This window comes from Lycium ferocissimum, chromosome 3, assembly GCF_029784015.1.
Source record: "Lycium ferocissimum isolate CSIRO_LF1 chromosome 3, AGI_CSIRO_Lferr_CH_V1, whole genome shotgun sequence".
NCBI lineage: Eukaryota > Viridiplantae > Streptophyta > Magnoliopsida > Solanales > Solanaceae > Lycium > Lycium ferocissimum.
The window spans coordinates 50,305,685-50,320,612 of record NC_081344.1 but is presented as its reverse complement, the minus strand read 5'-3'; the positions used below and the strand labels follow the sequence as shown (position 1 = coordinate 50,320,612).

General features: G+C 36.5%; 1 long non-coding RNA gene across 5 annotated transcripts; it reads right to left on the bottom strand.

The window, feature by feature from the left end:
* Positions 1-1,751: 1,751 nt before the first annotated feature.
* LOC132050266 (uncharacterized) lies at positions 1,752-6,513 on the bottom strand. Of its 5 annotated transcripts, none has more exons than XR_009413326.1 (5): positions 6,222-6,513; positions 5,195-5,790; positions 3,698-3,918; positions 2,641-2,703; positions 1,752-1,993 (listed from the first exon to the last, which is right to left on the bottom strand). It is a non-coding gene; the product is annotated as an uncharacterized LOC132050266 (long non-coding RNA). The 5 variants fall into 5 exon arrangements; XR_009413327.1 differs by having other exon boundaries at positions 5,195-5,292; positions 6,222-6,504; XR_009413324.1 differs by having other exon boundaries at positions 3,698-5,790; positions 6,222-6,511.
* Between the last annotated feature and the right edge of the window lie 8,415 nt (positions 6,514-14,928).

Below are 14,928 nucleotides of genomic sequence, written 5' to 3'. Positions count from 1 at the left end.
TGTCCCACCGTCGCACGGCCCCACCGCTACAGTGAACCCCATCACATCCTGATGTCGCTGTAGGGACCAAGATGTCCGCTTACTATGGACCACCCCAATCCCCGACTTCAAGGGGCGGCGAGCTATTCCCCGTTATGGCGGCCTCGCTGTGACGAAAATTCTTCCGCTGTACTAGTCGCCCCTTCACCAGTGAGCTCGGTTTTCCACCAAGTTTTCACTCCACATCCTAACTATTCATCCAAGGCCTTACAACTACAAAGTAAAGATGTCGGTCAATGTGTAAACATACTACGAACTCACCGTGGTCTCGGAATTCCTAGCGGAGGTCTAATTTATCACGTCACCCCTTAGCCATCACGACCTAACTTAACCTTTTTACAACCGGATACACAATCCAATCTAGTACAGCTTGCGACCACCAATTGTTTCCTTCCTAATAGCGAAGATTAATCTATCCAAATTCTCTTTCTTACGCCTCCGTCCCACTAACACGGAAGTATTCATACCCAAAATACCCTAAGAAATCTACGTGCTACGTGTTTCCCACAATATCTGTCCTTCATGTCCTTATACTCAACTTCCTTTCTTTATTTACTCTCAGTCACTATAGTTTTGCCCAAGTCCAATGATCCTTACCTAACTCACACTCATTCCACACACCATCATAATATCTCGACAAAGTTTAACCTTATGCCCCAACCCAATCATTTCACTAACATATCATACTTGTTAAGATGTAAATGCACTTCTGCGACTTTCGAGTAGCCTAACACTGAGAACATGGAGACCATGTAACCCTTTGTACCATCTCTCCCATTTCACAAGAAACCCAAACAATGAACGAGCCTCAACTACCATCCCACACAATGGAAGCCTCAAATCACAACTGAATACCGAACTTAGTCACGTGTCTGAATCAGGAAGACACATGTAGTACCCTACCAAGGCATGTCTTAATGAAACCCGCTGCATAAGAGTGTAGGGAATGAGTTTCCACCATTCGTGGAAAAATGAGACAAGGAAGTGCAGATATCAATTGAAATCGACTAGATACCAATTTGAATGAAGTAGCATGAGAGAAGGAAAGAAGTAAAAGTTTTCTAAATGTCCTATAGCCTCTCGCAGATAAGTACGGAGCTCTTCATACCCATCTGCAAGACTCTACTAGACACGTTCTTATATAATAAGATTCACGAACCTAAAGCTCTGATACCAACTGTCACAACCCTAATTACCGATCGTGCGGGCACCTACCTAAATATCACTAGTAGGCGAACCCTTACCCGTTAAGACTACAAGAAAAATGTCTTTTAGCGACAGGAAAAATGGTCCCTAAAAGTCTAGATTTGGTCCCTAACAGTAAATAGCGACCAGAAAAATATGGTCACCACCCATCGCTATAGGCTCCGCCGCTAAAGGTCAATAACGACGAGATTTATTTACTGGTCCTTAAAGAGATTTAACGACCATAAAATTTCTGGTCCCTAGTAACCTTTTAGGGACCATATTTCTGGTCTCTAATCTTTCATTCTCCCGGTCTTTGTTTAACTTTTAGCGACCAGTTTTACTGGTCGTAAATTGACTTTACAGATGAAATATTTGGTCTTGAAAAGGTTCCAAAGAACATCAGCAATGCTAGTCTTAAAAGGTTGTGTTCAATTCAGATCATAATTTATGATACGTAAATAAATACATGGTCTTTATTTGTCATAGTTTGTAAAAGCATATCAACAAAAGTAGCAATAATATCACAGTCATATATATTTTGTAAGTAATTAAAAAAGATGGATTAAACATCCCAATAGTGCCACTGTATAGCCATGGTATATAAGTCACACTGCTGAATACATAATCCTTCAGAGAGAAAAAACCTAAACATCCTAAATGTAATGTTTGGCCCAACAGTCCTGCTAATGTAATAACCAATTTGTTAGCTTCTCTGAAGACTTCAAAACTTTGTGTATCTGGACTTGTAAATAGTAGTCTTCAATTCCTGTAGGAGCATAAAATAAGTTCTATTTAGAAAACTATAAAATATCGATACTTTGTTGTCTCAAGTATAACTATAATAACTCAACATTTTAACATAATAAAAATCAAATAGATTCTAACAGATTTTGATAAGAGACACTTAAGAATTTTAATAATCTCGCATATTCTATTTGCAAAAGATACTTAAGATGAACACACACACTGACCAATATCCTTGCTACACGACACTTCATCAGTTGAACTTGTAGCAATTATAATGTTTCCCAAAAACAAAACAAGAGTGTGCGGGATAGGAATGTAAACTCAGCCATCAAGTTTAAGCCTAAAACAACTTCAGTCACTAGTCATCACCTCTTAGTTGATTAGTTTCTATTGCAAGCTTTCAAGATAGCTCAAACGAAGGCTTATCTTGTACATCACAAAACAAAAGAACATTGTTATTACAATCATCTAATAGAGCTACTAATCAGAAGGCAGCAAGGTCCATACATCTGCATAGTAACAATCAGTTAAAGTGAGAAGAACATATCATCCTCACCCCAACATCGGAAGTACACCATTTTTCTTTGTAATTTAAAATAAACATAAAGGGAACCACGAGTCTAAATTAGTGGAATGAAACTCAAGGTAATCGAGAAGAAATAATACATTATTTTTAGCAAGGCCTCCTCAACTTCCTTCATTTTAGATAAGGAGTCATCTTCGCTATTCCTACCCAAGCAAAGGAAATACTTATTAGCAATTCAAGCTTATATACAACTCATATATTCTGAGCTGATCATGAGCGTTTAAAAAAAATTATATACTTCTCATAAAAATTCAAGTCTATATGCAAGCACATCAGGAGAACAAGCCAGATGTTTATGAATTGGAAATCATTCCGCCAAGTAAAAGATAGATTCACAAATGTAGCAGTAAGGACCTGCATCCATATAACAAAATTAGTATATTGTCCTACTAAGAATTGTACTGATGCCATAAGCCATTCCCTTGTTTATAAAACCGGCTATTAAGAAAATTTAGAATCAATATCCATATGGATACATAGAGTAGAGTAATAAATTTGAAAGTCAACTGACTAATGAGATTATAGAGCCTAAGCGTGTAATATATGGTATCGTATCCCGTTACTACTGTCCATCAGCAGCACAACAGGAAAACCATAGGACCCTGAGATTTACTGCCCAAATTTCCTATTATTTAACAGCCTAATGCAAATATTTGAACTCCTTTTAACTAAGATTCATTTTAAGATTTCTACAAAAGAATTATTCTAGTATGTTTGGAATATATGCACCGATGATGTTAATCTATGCACTATTTACCATTATTCAAAAGTAAAATTCATCAGATAATGCAAATTTAATACATGTAATTACGATGCCTTCTCTTCCAGACTAACCTTGGTGACACACTAACAATTAATTTAACCTGCTTTCTATTAAAAAAAAATGTAATTGTAGTTAAGCTAACTCCTTGATCTCCAACTACAACTTGAAGTATTCATAAAAGGGATTGGAGAGAGCAAGTCTAAACATCATGCTCAAACAAGCATGAGAAAGATGGCAATTTACTCCAGAATGTTCAAAATTTATCAAAGCATGTGTTTGTACCTTCTTATGACTTCATTACAGCAATAAAAAGAAGTCTGATCAGCTAAATCTACTAATTATTACTTTGATGGAGAGATAAGGCGGCAACACACCTACGTTCACCTCTTCTTGAGGTCGTCGCCTGCAAAACAGAAGCACCCAATAACAGCTCCACTTTAAAACCAAAGTAAACTATTACACGTAGTCAATTTGTGCACATAGAAGACGTTTTTTAAATTTGAATATTACAAGACATACTAAATAAAAACATACAAGCGTCATCTTATGTCGGGTTTTCTAGTATCTGATGGCTCATTGAAGAGAAGCGTCATACCTGGCATGAAACAACACACGATAAGGAAAGGAATATATAATATAGGGAGTATTCTCTTTGTTTGTTGACAAACACAAAACTAAGATATGCTGCCGGTCCTCTACTCCTCTCATGCTTGAACATAGGGCAAAACTCCCATTATCAACAAGTTCTTCATTTTCTTCCCAACCATTTCTCTTTAAAGATATCCATAGTCTATGTTAATAGTTAAGATCGTGCTACCAGTAAAATGGAAAATCATTAGATTGTATTAGTTTGCGAAGGGATCGAGCTCGCAACATTACGAGCTTATTAGGTGAGAGTAACCATGTTTGAAAGCCTCACGGGATCATTTGATCCAGTTTCATCCGTACCTCAAAATGTAGCTTTTTTTTCCAATAATTTATTGGCAGGAAGGTGTATATATTAAGGTTATGCAGTTTAGTTCCAAAACCAAAGCAAATCGGCAAATCCTCAAAATTAAAATGAAGATACTTGAAATTGGGCGTGGAATTTTGTCTAATCATTTTGAATGGTCTTTACACTCCCTGAAGGAAATAATAAATTTGTGAAAAATAAATGAACTTTGCTTATGAAAAATGAACAGATAAAAATAAATCCCTTCAGTGCAGCACACATTTTGTCAAAGCCATGAAGCCCCACTAAGGTGCATTGTTTTACCAACAGCAATAAAAGATTGATGAGCTGGAAAATCTTTTTGTAAGACAACAGAGATAAGCTCCATGGGTAGATTACCCAAAAAAACCACAGGGTTTTAATGCGTACAAAATCTCAGGAGAGAAAGATAATATAACCTGCACAAGAAATGACTGTGAACATCATGAAATAATCCAGCTAAAAGGCCGCATTCTGAGAAGGGTACTTTCAAGTTCTTATCATGTTTGTTATCAACAGAGTGATACAAATCAAAAATACACTCCCTAAATTAGACATAAGAACAATGCATAAGGACATATTAAGTAGTAGACATGCTTAAATAAGAGCCTTCGCATTATTTAATAGGAAGAAAGAAAAGCAAGAAATAAAAGGGAATAGTTGAGCATCAAATGGTCATCTAGAAAAGAGATTGGGGAATTACATATTAATCGATCAATAAAATATGCATCAAATGAAAACCAGTTGGCGTCAACTATTAGAATAAAGGGAAAAGTACATAATTAGAAAAAAAAAGTTTTAGGAAGCTAAAAGTTCAAGCAGGGGAGACAATAAGAAGTAAGAAAGAAATTCTTATCCTACTTCATTCAATTGCGAGGTAATCTGAATAGAATATACAAACCGTTCAAAGTCATTTGAGTAGCCATAGATGTTTCTCACGGCTGAAAAGTGACGAATAGGAGAGAATCTATGAAAGTCACTTCAATGCCATAGACAACCCTGTATAACGAATAATGCAAGGTTTACTTCTATTAGCGTCAGGATAAAGTTTGATATAAACAGTGTGGTGCAGTTTAGACACCAACTCGCAGTTTAGACACCAACTCCCCACTCACCAACTGTTAAATATCCATGTTCTTCAAGTTCCCGGACACCCAGCCTCAACCCAGAAAGGAAAATAGATAAAATATACCTCTACCTCACCCAAGGTAGAAGTATACGCTCTACCCTCTCCAGACCCCCACTTTGTGGAATTTCACTGGGTATGTTGTTATTGTTATTGTTGGAAGCAGAAACTCACCCCGTCTAGATTTTGATTCCACGCAGTTGACCATTAAAGTATTAATGGAAAGAAAACACTAGGTATACAACATTCAAGATTTCCAGCAGTAACTTCAAAATTTCTTATAGTTTAATTACATAGAGGACCACTTTATCTAAAACCAGTTGCAATAATGTCATTGTAACAAGTCCTCATTTGAGAAATAATCCACAGACCTAGCAATGAAAATATAAAAAGTTTCTTAAGCATCCTGATATTACTGTAAAATCCAAAGCTTTGAACACTAAGCAAAATAAAATTATTATTAAATCAAAAGGTAATTTCACTTTTGGTTAGACCAACAACTTACTTTAGTCCCTAAACACTGAAATTTTAGAGAGAACATGTTTTAAATCTCATGGAACACACTAATATGCTAGGCATATACATAGGGATTTCAGATTTCGGGCTTTTATGAGTTAATTTTTTGGAGCTCTTTTTCTTTTGGCTGCTAACTCATAGCTTTACATAATAGAAGCCCTAATGCCCCCTAATTTTATTCAGTTTCCACCTAATCAACCACTCAAAGATGGAAGGAACGCCACCCTAGGTCCTAAGGCATCAACAAAATGAATAAGAGTAATAGATATATCTAAAAGCAAGTTACCTTAGGAACTCAGAAAGCATCGGCTGCAGATGTAATTGGTCGACCACCTTGAGATTGAATTTGGATCTGGCCATGGTGTCAGAGAGATGGAACTAGGGCTTTTTGAGGGTTAATCTCTGAAATTTGGCACACCTTCATCCCCATTTTTGTTGTCTTTTGCAGCATAAACTGGAGAAAAGAAAGAAGATGGATTAGCAGAAACAATCGTCATCTTGGTCACCCAGTATGAGGTTTTAGGGATTTTGAGAGTGTGTGTTTGACTTTGAGAATAGAGAGTTTTAGAGCATGTAATAGTATTTATTTTGTCCTATGTTTTAACTTTTTAGTGTTTTTTAACTTTTATTTTAAGGCAGAAAAATAAATTGCCTATTTCCCCTCAACTTTAAGAGTATTAGGGACCGGATATTCATTGTTTTAGAGACTAGATTTAATCTCTTCGTTAATTAAAAATATGAAATCCAAAATTAGGGACAAGAAAAAAATCTCATCCCTATAGGTCTACCTTTAGAGACCAGGTTTTAAACCCGTCGCTAAATGTTGGTCGCTAATAATCCTTTTTCTTGTAGTGTAACCCATTAATCACTAGCCAATTTCAACTACTCTAATCATTTATTCTCTAATAATCAATAGATAAGTGAATGAATAAATAGTCTAACCAAGTCATAAATAATAAATACAGTAAGTGCGGAAGTCTAACTATTACATCCCCAAAATCTGAAAGTCATCATACAAGAACTCTATCCAACAATGTCTAAAGAACGAAATATTTGTCAAATACAATAACAAATAATGTCTGGAATGAAAGTAGACATCTGGAAACAAAGATCTTTAGGCGGCATGACATGGATAGAAGCTCACCCTCAGATCTGATCAAGCAAACAAGCTTCAAGATAGAGATGGTGAGTGGATGAAATCTACCGGAACACAATCCGCACTAAAAAAGTGCGATGAGTAGTAAAAGTATAAACACTATGTACTGGTAGATATCATAGGCCTACTGAGATTATTTCACGCATATAAGCATAAAATCAACAAGATAAATAGATAGGCACATAATACTCAAACCAAGGTCACAGAATCTCCCATAACTAGATCACAACCTAAGATGAAGCTTCTAAACCACAAGTCTATCAAGTCTCAATAATCTCACCCTATAATGACAATTCCAAGTTCCGAACTAAACGAGCCATATAATGATGCAGAATAAAATGTAATGATGTGCAATGTAAAATATAATGATGTACAATGCAATGCAATGCACTGGCCAATTATCTCAAACCTGTCACATATCCGTACACACATGCTAAATGGTAATGTTTGACCTATTAACCATGACCTGCAGGGGACCCATGGTGTCCATGTACCACTCACTCCAGAATCTTACCTCGGATCATGAGCCCTTAACTAGGCCACATCGTCACCCCCAGTCAAATGGACCTTTCATATATATATATATTCTTTTCTCGTCACATTGTATGTCTCAGTGTATTCCAGTTCATCTGTATGTATGGAATATGAACAGTTAGTAATATCAATGTCAAACACAAGGCATCATGCCACAAGTCTTTCATTGTCATGACCCAATTTAGGATCGCGCTGTCACCTACCTTTCCCTCCTAGGTAGGCGAACCCTCGATCAATAACACAGTAATCAAGTAAAGACAATTTGAATATTCCAATAACTAAGTGCGATTATCAGCTAAAATCAATTACCTAATAAACTCCAATATTGAAAGTATTTACAACCGTTAAATAAATAAACATTCTTTCAAGTTCCCACGACCTGATCTAAACTAGTACAAGAGCGACTAAATGATATGAATTACAACACTTTAAGACCCAACCTCTGTCCCGGAATGAAATGGGAGGAGGCCTTCAGATTAGGCACCGCGCATCTCTGAACATGTTGCAATCAATCACCTGAAACACTCTACACCCAAAAAGGGTGTAGCAAGAGCAGTATCAGGACAATCAACGAATACTGAGTAAGTATCATAGGCCGACAATGGTTAGAAACACATATCAGTAAAAGAAGTCACAAATAAACATGATCAGAAACTAAATCAAGTCCTACGTCTATTTACCGCACAATATGACACCAAGACCCTTAACTCATTCACCTTCCGCTAGTAACCACAAGCCGGATCCACAACAATATCACGACAATCATATATCATTATTACCATTCGTTTTTAGTCTAGGAATCGACTCTTCACTATGATATCTTTAGTCTACATCCTTTAGAGGCCAAACATACAACTGATCCTATGAACGATCCACAAGACAAACCAACCAGTAAAAGTCACAGATAATCAAATACAAGTGTAGCGGTTCTATTTTTTCCGATTCGTATTCGCACTTGCCTCATTTAAATGGAAAGTGTCCCGAGAAAGTACGGTTGTCAATCGTACCGGGAAAAGGGAAAAATATACTTCTACGTAGATGATGCTCTAAATAAACTTTATTTTAGAGTCGCCACCTAATTTTTAGGATATTAGGATAACCAGTTCGAAAAGGATTCATGCAGAATTGTTAAATTTTAAAAGAATCCTAATCTAACTAAAATTCGAGTAAGGGATCTGGTGATCCCCTGGGGAAGGTGTTACGCACCCCGGTATTAAGGATTTGTAAAATACGGTTGACCAACGGGTTCCAATAGTAGCCTTTGTAAATATAAACCGTTTTTGATAAAAACTGCTCTTGTTTTAGATTCCCGCAAATAAAGGTTAGTCATTTACGCAAAATACAACATTTTCAAGAAATAAAAGTGATAAAAATTTTCCCAAAATTAGGCGTTTGAGTTTCGGACAAGAACACCTAGGTTAATACCCAAAGGCGTTAACCTAAGTAGAACACTACCTAAGCCCACCCGAGTTTTTAGAAAAAAGGTTTTTTGGTTTTCATATTAAGTTTTAGAAAAATCATTTTTTGGCGCACTATTGTTAACCGTATTTTAGATTTTTAGTCTAAGATTTTTAGTCTAAGTCAATCCCAAATTCACAAAATTAGTCCTAGTCCAAATTTTTTCCAATTCGGTCCAATATTCCATGGGTCCAAGGTCATTTTTTGTTTAAAAATTTGGTTAAGTTTGCCAATTTTTGTCCCAAAAGATCATTATTTCGAATTTAAAGACGTCTCAATTTTGTACAAGTATAATTAACCAAAAGGCCCTTTTTCGCATGAATTTTCTAAAATCAGCTTTTTATGTTTTCAAAAAATAGTTTTTTTGCGACTCAAATACGTGATAATCATAAAGGTTCCAATAAATCATACACAAAATGAATTAAAATATAAAACTGAATAGAGTAAGTAGTTGGGCCGACCAAGCCCAACAGAAAAATGCACAAATTAATATTTTCCGCTCTAATAATGCGTTCCAATGCTTATGCCATCCATACTAGGGGTAGACTTGATCTAGAATTGTTAGTGGGCCTCGAAAGACCCGCCAACGAGTTTGGGAGGTCACAAAAAATAGGTATACGTAATATTAGTAAAGTAACCGAGGATGGGAATTAAATTACAAAGCCAAAAATGAATTACAATACTTTAGGGCCAAGCCCATAATTATTATACTAAAAAAATATTAGATAATTTATGCAAAAGCCCATCAATGGCTAACTGTGTAACAATTATCAGATCTCCAATACTAAGGGCAGGCCCAGAATTGTGGCCTAAAGCATTCTTCTTCTGAAAATATTTCTAAGTGTCAGACTACGATATACACGAGATACCATTGATATACCCACTAAAATAGAGGGCAAAACACATGAAGGGCATACCCTCTATACACCTTAATATACACTATATACTTAGCTAATATCAACTCCCAAATACCACTATTAAACAACACATAAAACTTCAAATCTACCCAGCATAGTTCAAACTCAAGTATCATCTAGTTACCAATTAAGACTAAACAATCAAGAACTCTCATAATGCGCAGCTACAAGGCCAGTTATCAACAAATTCATGAGCAAAAGTGTCACAGAGTAATTCAACCATCACAGGAGGAAAAAAAATGCAGTCTCAAGCAGGCAAGTTATTCATATGCCAAGTTCAAAACTTTTTGAAGAGGTGTTAATGTAAGAAGATAGCATAGAGAGGAATAACCCCTTAAACTAAAACCAGCATATTGCAAATTCAAACAAAAGTGAAACAGTACCAATTTGGACTAAATGTACTTTTTAGTTTTCTAGGTCTTCAAATTACACTAAAAAAGTTTTGAAAATTCATTTAGATAGTCAACAGGTTTTAAAAAAAAGTCTCAAAGTAAAGGTGCCAATTTGCATTTTTTCCAGAAATTCAAAGAGGTTGACAGGTTTAAGATAATGCACTTCCAAACACAGGTTAAAACAAGCCATAAGCAACTCAACAATGCCAAATTCTGTGAGGTGTTCAAGAACTTTTAAGGAATGCTTCAAATCCCAACTTATTTTTAAATTATCTTATTAAACTAGAGGGATCAAATGACAGTTACTCACATAGTCTTAGAGGTCATATATCTCATTCCATGGGTTCATGCATGCTAGTTTATGATATATTATGCTATTTTCAAGAAAATACTATACATATTTTACAAGTTCATGCAAGCAAGCTATAATTCATGATATCCATGTACAAGCAAGTTATATTCATGAAAACCATGGGCAACAAGTGCCACTTATTTTACATGTTCAAGTTTTTGGGAGTTGCTTTAATTGCGAGAAGGCTTCGGATAGCCTCGAAACTACGTTGCCACCGTAGGATGAGGATTAATCCACTCATGTTTCGGATGATTCTCATAATGACCGGATCCTTTCATATTTTATTAAATCTCATGTTCCACCGGGCAAGGACCGAGTGTTATTCGCTCGGGGGACGCAAGCACCAGACCATGGATCGGTTATAAGTTATTGCTCTCCCTACTTATGATATTTTTACTCATGCTTTATATTATATATGTATTCATGTTCATGCTCATAATCAGGTTTCAGTTTCACGTTCAGTTCTTAGCTTTATTACTTTATGTCCCGTATTATTTCTTTCGGTTGCTTTACATACCAAGACATTCAATGTGCCGACGTCCCTTTCTATTGCCGGGGCTGCATTTCACGATGCGGTATTGATTGACAGACAATGATTTGCTCGTTTGGACATTGCTCGTATCGGCTTTTGGTGAGCCCCATCTCATTCGAGGTTGTGTCCTTACTTCTATTTATGTCGATTATGCATTTAAGGTATGCCGAGGGCCTTGTCCGGTGAACGATTTAGTGATACATATTCGTGTCGAGGTTTCATAGACTAGTCGATTTGTCATGTTCGATTGAGTTGGCCTTAATGGCTACATTACCATAATAATAATAATAATAATAATAATAATAATAATAATAATAATAATAATAATAATAATAATAATAATAATAATAATAATAATAATAATAATAATAATAATATTTTCAGACTTATGATTATTGAACTCCATGTTTTCACAATTCATGCATGTTTACTTTATATTCCGCATCAGTTCATGTCCCATGTAGACTCAGCAAGTCATGTGGTTCGCTCGGTCACATGCAGCAAGGCACCGAGTGTCGTGTTACGCCCAGACCATATTTCGGGGCCTGACAAAGCTTGGTATCAGAGCCGAGGTTCAAGTGTCTTAGGAAGTCTATGAAACCGTGTCCAGTGGGGTCACTTTTATATGTGTGTGCGCGCCACACATATAAATAGTTGACCACCAAGACATCTAGGATTGTCTCACTTCTTTCAACTCTAGATCGTGCAATAGAGCTATGTTATCAGAAATCAGTTGAACTCGTGCATTGTTCCCCATTCTACCGAATACACCTGGTCTTAACGGATGAGGAAGATGTAAATCTAATCATTATTGATATGTTGCTTTCAGATGGAGTCATCAGGAATTATTCTAACTCGTACCATGAAGCTTAGAGTTACGTGAGATTTTTTTTTCTATCGAATTCTGGACGTATCGAATGCGTAAGCGATGAGAAGGAAATTTAAGACCAAGACTCGCCAAATGGGCCTGGTGTGTTTAACAGACGGTAATACCATTTTTTTGACAAGTTTTGGTATGGTAGTACATGTAGGCTATTTACCTTACATAGTAAGTTTATTTGGGTTCTTTGACCATGGAGCTATAGTATAAGGATGATAGTTAAGATTTAAGACCCTACAAGGTAACATGTTATGAAGTTAACCACGAGCAGATGATATTAAATTTCTAGGGATAGTTTTTAGATTATTTAAGCTTATTCAAATCAGACCTAGAAAGTATGACGTTAGTAAGTTACTACAAGAAGCAAATATTTCTATGAGATAAAAAGATATGATAGTTCCCTCTTAGGGTTATGTTATTAAGTATTTTATCCTTGATGTGTATAGTATAGTATAATTTTGAAAGTGGGGGTTAGTTGTTCCAATTTCTCGTTTGAGACAGATGAAATTTCCCTAAGTGTGATCTATGTCTATAGTTCAGAAAGATAGTATACAATCTAAGAATAGAGTCGACGATGAGGAGGAAAAGTTAGAAATAACCTTATGTTTCACTTTAGTACTCGAGAGAAGAATTAGAGAATATGATACTAGCAAGTGGTAACGAAGTTTAGTAAGTAAGTTTGAGTAGATACGTTGAATTAGAAATTTTAGCGAGTTAGTAGAAGTATGATTTGAGTTACTTAGTCAAGTTAACACTAGTAAGAGGGTAACCGCCTGAATACACCGAAGGCGTATTAGAACCCAAAGGGTTTAAGTTAAATTCGAGGTATAGAAATTAGTGAAAGAAGAAAATCATCTAAGCAGTAAGAGAGTAAGCTACAGAAAAAGAGCCTTTAAGTGCTATCAAAAAAAGAGTTTCCCCCAAGACCGATGAGCCGGTATGCTAGTCATGTACATTAGAAACCCATTCATTTAAGTAATCCAGTTTTCCCAGTAAGTAAGACTTGCTTAAAGTAAGCCAAAGAAATGAGTTGTCAGTATTTTAGAGGAAATTAGTGGAACCACTAGATTATCACTTATCGCTAACTCGAGGGATCCACAAGCTTTAAACGTTAGCTTTTGAAATAAGGGGAGATCGTGCGATAAGGTGCCGATATAGATTATGTGTTTCGTAAGTTGATAGGTGTTAAGGACGTCACGACCCAACCCCGTAGGCCGTGACTAGTGCCCGAGCTGGGCACTCATACGTACCTATCAACCATAATCGTCCTACTAAAAGCATAAGCATAGGCGAAGGTAAGTCGTCGCCCCAAAGCTGACATATATATACATATACATATACACATATACAAATATACATAACGGATGTAGTCGGTAAGGCTATCGAAACATAAGAACACAAACCATACAAAAACAACTGTACAGAACTCGCCCACAACCCACACGTATATGTCTATAGACCTCTAAGAGTCATAACAGAACCATATGACGGGACGAGGGCCCCGCCGTACCCGTGAACAAGCATATATACAAAACGAAGGTCCGTACCAAAAGTCGCCTCGGATCAGGGAGCACTCCCAAACAATGAATGGATACCTTAGGCGACGGATCACCGAACGCGCACCAGCCACACCGCGCGGCATGAAACGCGGCCCCGAAGAAAGGGGGTCGGTACGGAATATGTCGAGTATGTAAAGCATGGAATACGAGAAACGGGATCATAACCGAAATGAGGGACGTAGAAAATGAACATGATAGTCGAATACCGAAGTACGTGCATCCGTAATACAAATAGTACATAGGAAGTACGAATATTTATATAATAATCAGAATGCTCAAAATACTTAGCTTTCTCTTGAAGAACATTTCTATCTCATATGTATATAAAATAGAACATATCATAGTAACTGACATTAACCGATGTGGGATTCGCCTAAACCAATGTGGGATTCGCCTAAATCAATGTGGGATTCGCCTAAACCAGTGCGGAATGTGCCTCGCCACTGGATTTGCCCCACCATTGGGTTTGCCCCACCACCAGCTCTGAAACCAACAGATCATATTCCAGAATACATGTATAGATCATATCATCACGTTAAACAGAATTATCATATTATCATATCATCAGATTAAACGTAGTCATCATATTACCGTATCATCGAACACGTTCATTATATTATCGGATCATCACATTATCAAATCATCATGTCATCGGATCATCGGATTATCATATCATATACCCTATGCGGTCTATAATAGGACCGGCGGACGGAACGTGGTCGCCCCTCACCTTTGGCGTCACAACTCATCATACTTCGGAAGTTTTCAGATCTCCGTATCTCCGTTACACATCATAAATCAGAATCATATCATATTTCAGAACTCATCATACTTCGCATCATATCATATCATATTAGGCGCTCATCATACTTCGGAAGCTCATCATACTTCGGATTGTGCGCACGATAGCAACCGACCCGGGACTCGGTGAAGGAAGTAATAATAGTGTGCACGAGCAGAATCGTAGGATCTATATGCAATTCAAATATCTATAACCATATGCAATGCAAACATTTACAAAAACTTAATAAATTAATCAAAGCAATTCATTACTTACAAATTAATACAATAGTCCAGACGCGTTTCTTCCGAATGCCACTCGGGCACATATCAAACCGAACCTTAAGGATCATAACTTCATATCGGAATTATATACATAGCAATTCTCATTTCAAACCCGTTACATAAGTGTCACACCCCAATCCTCATCAGG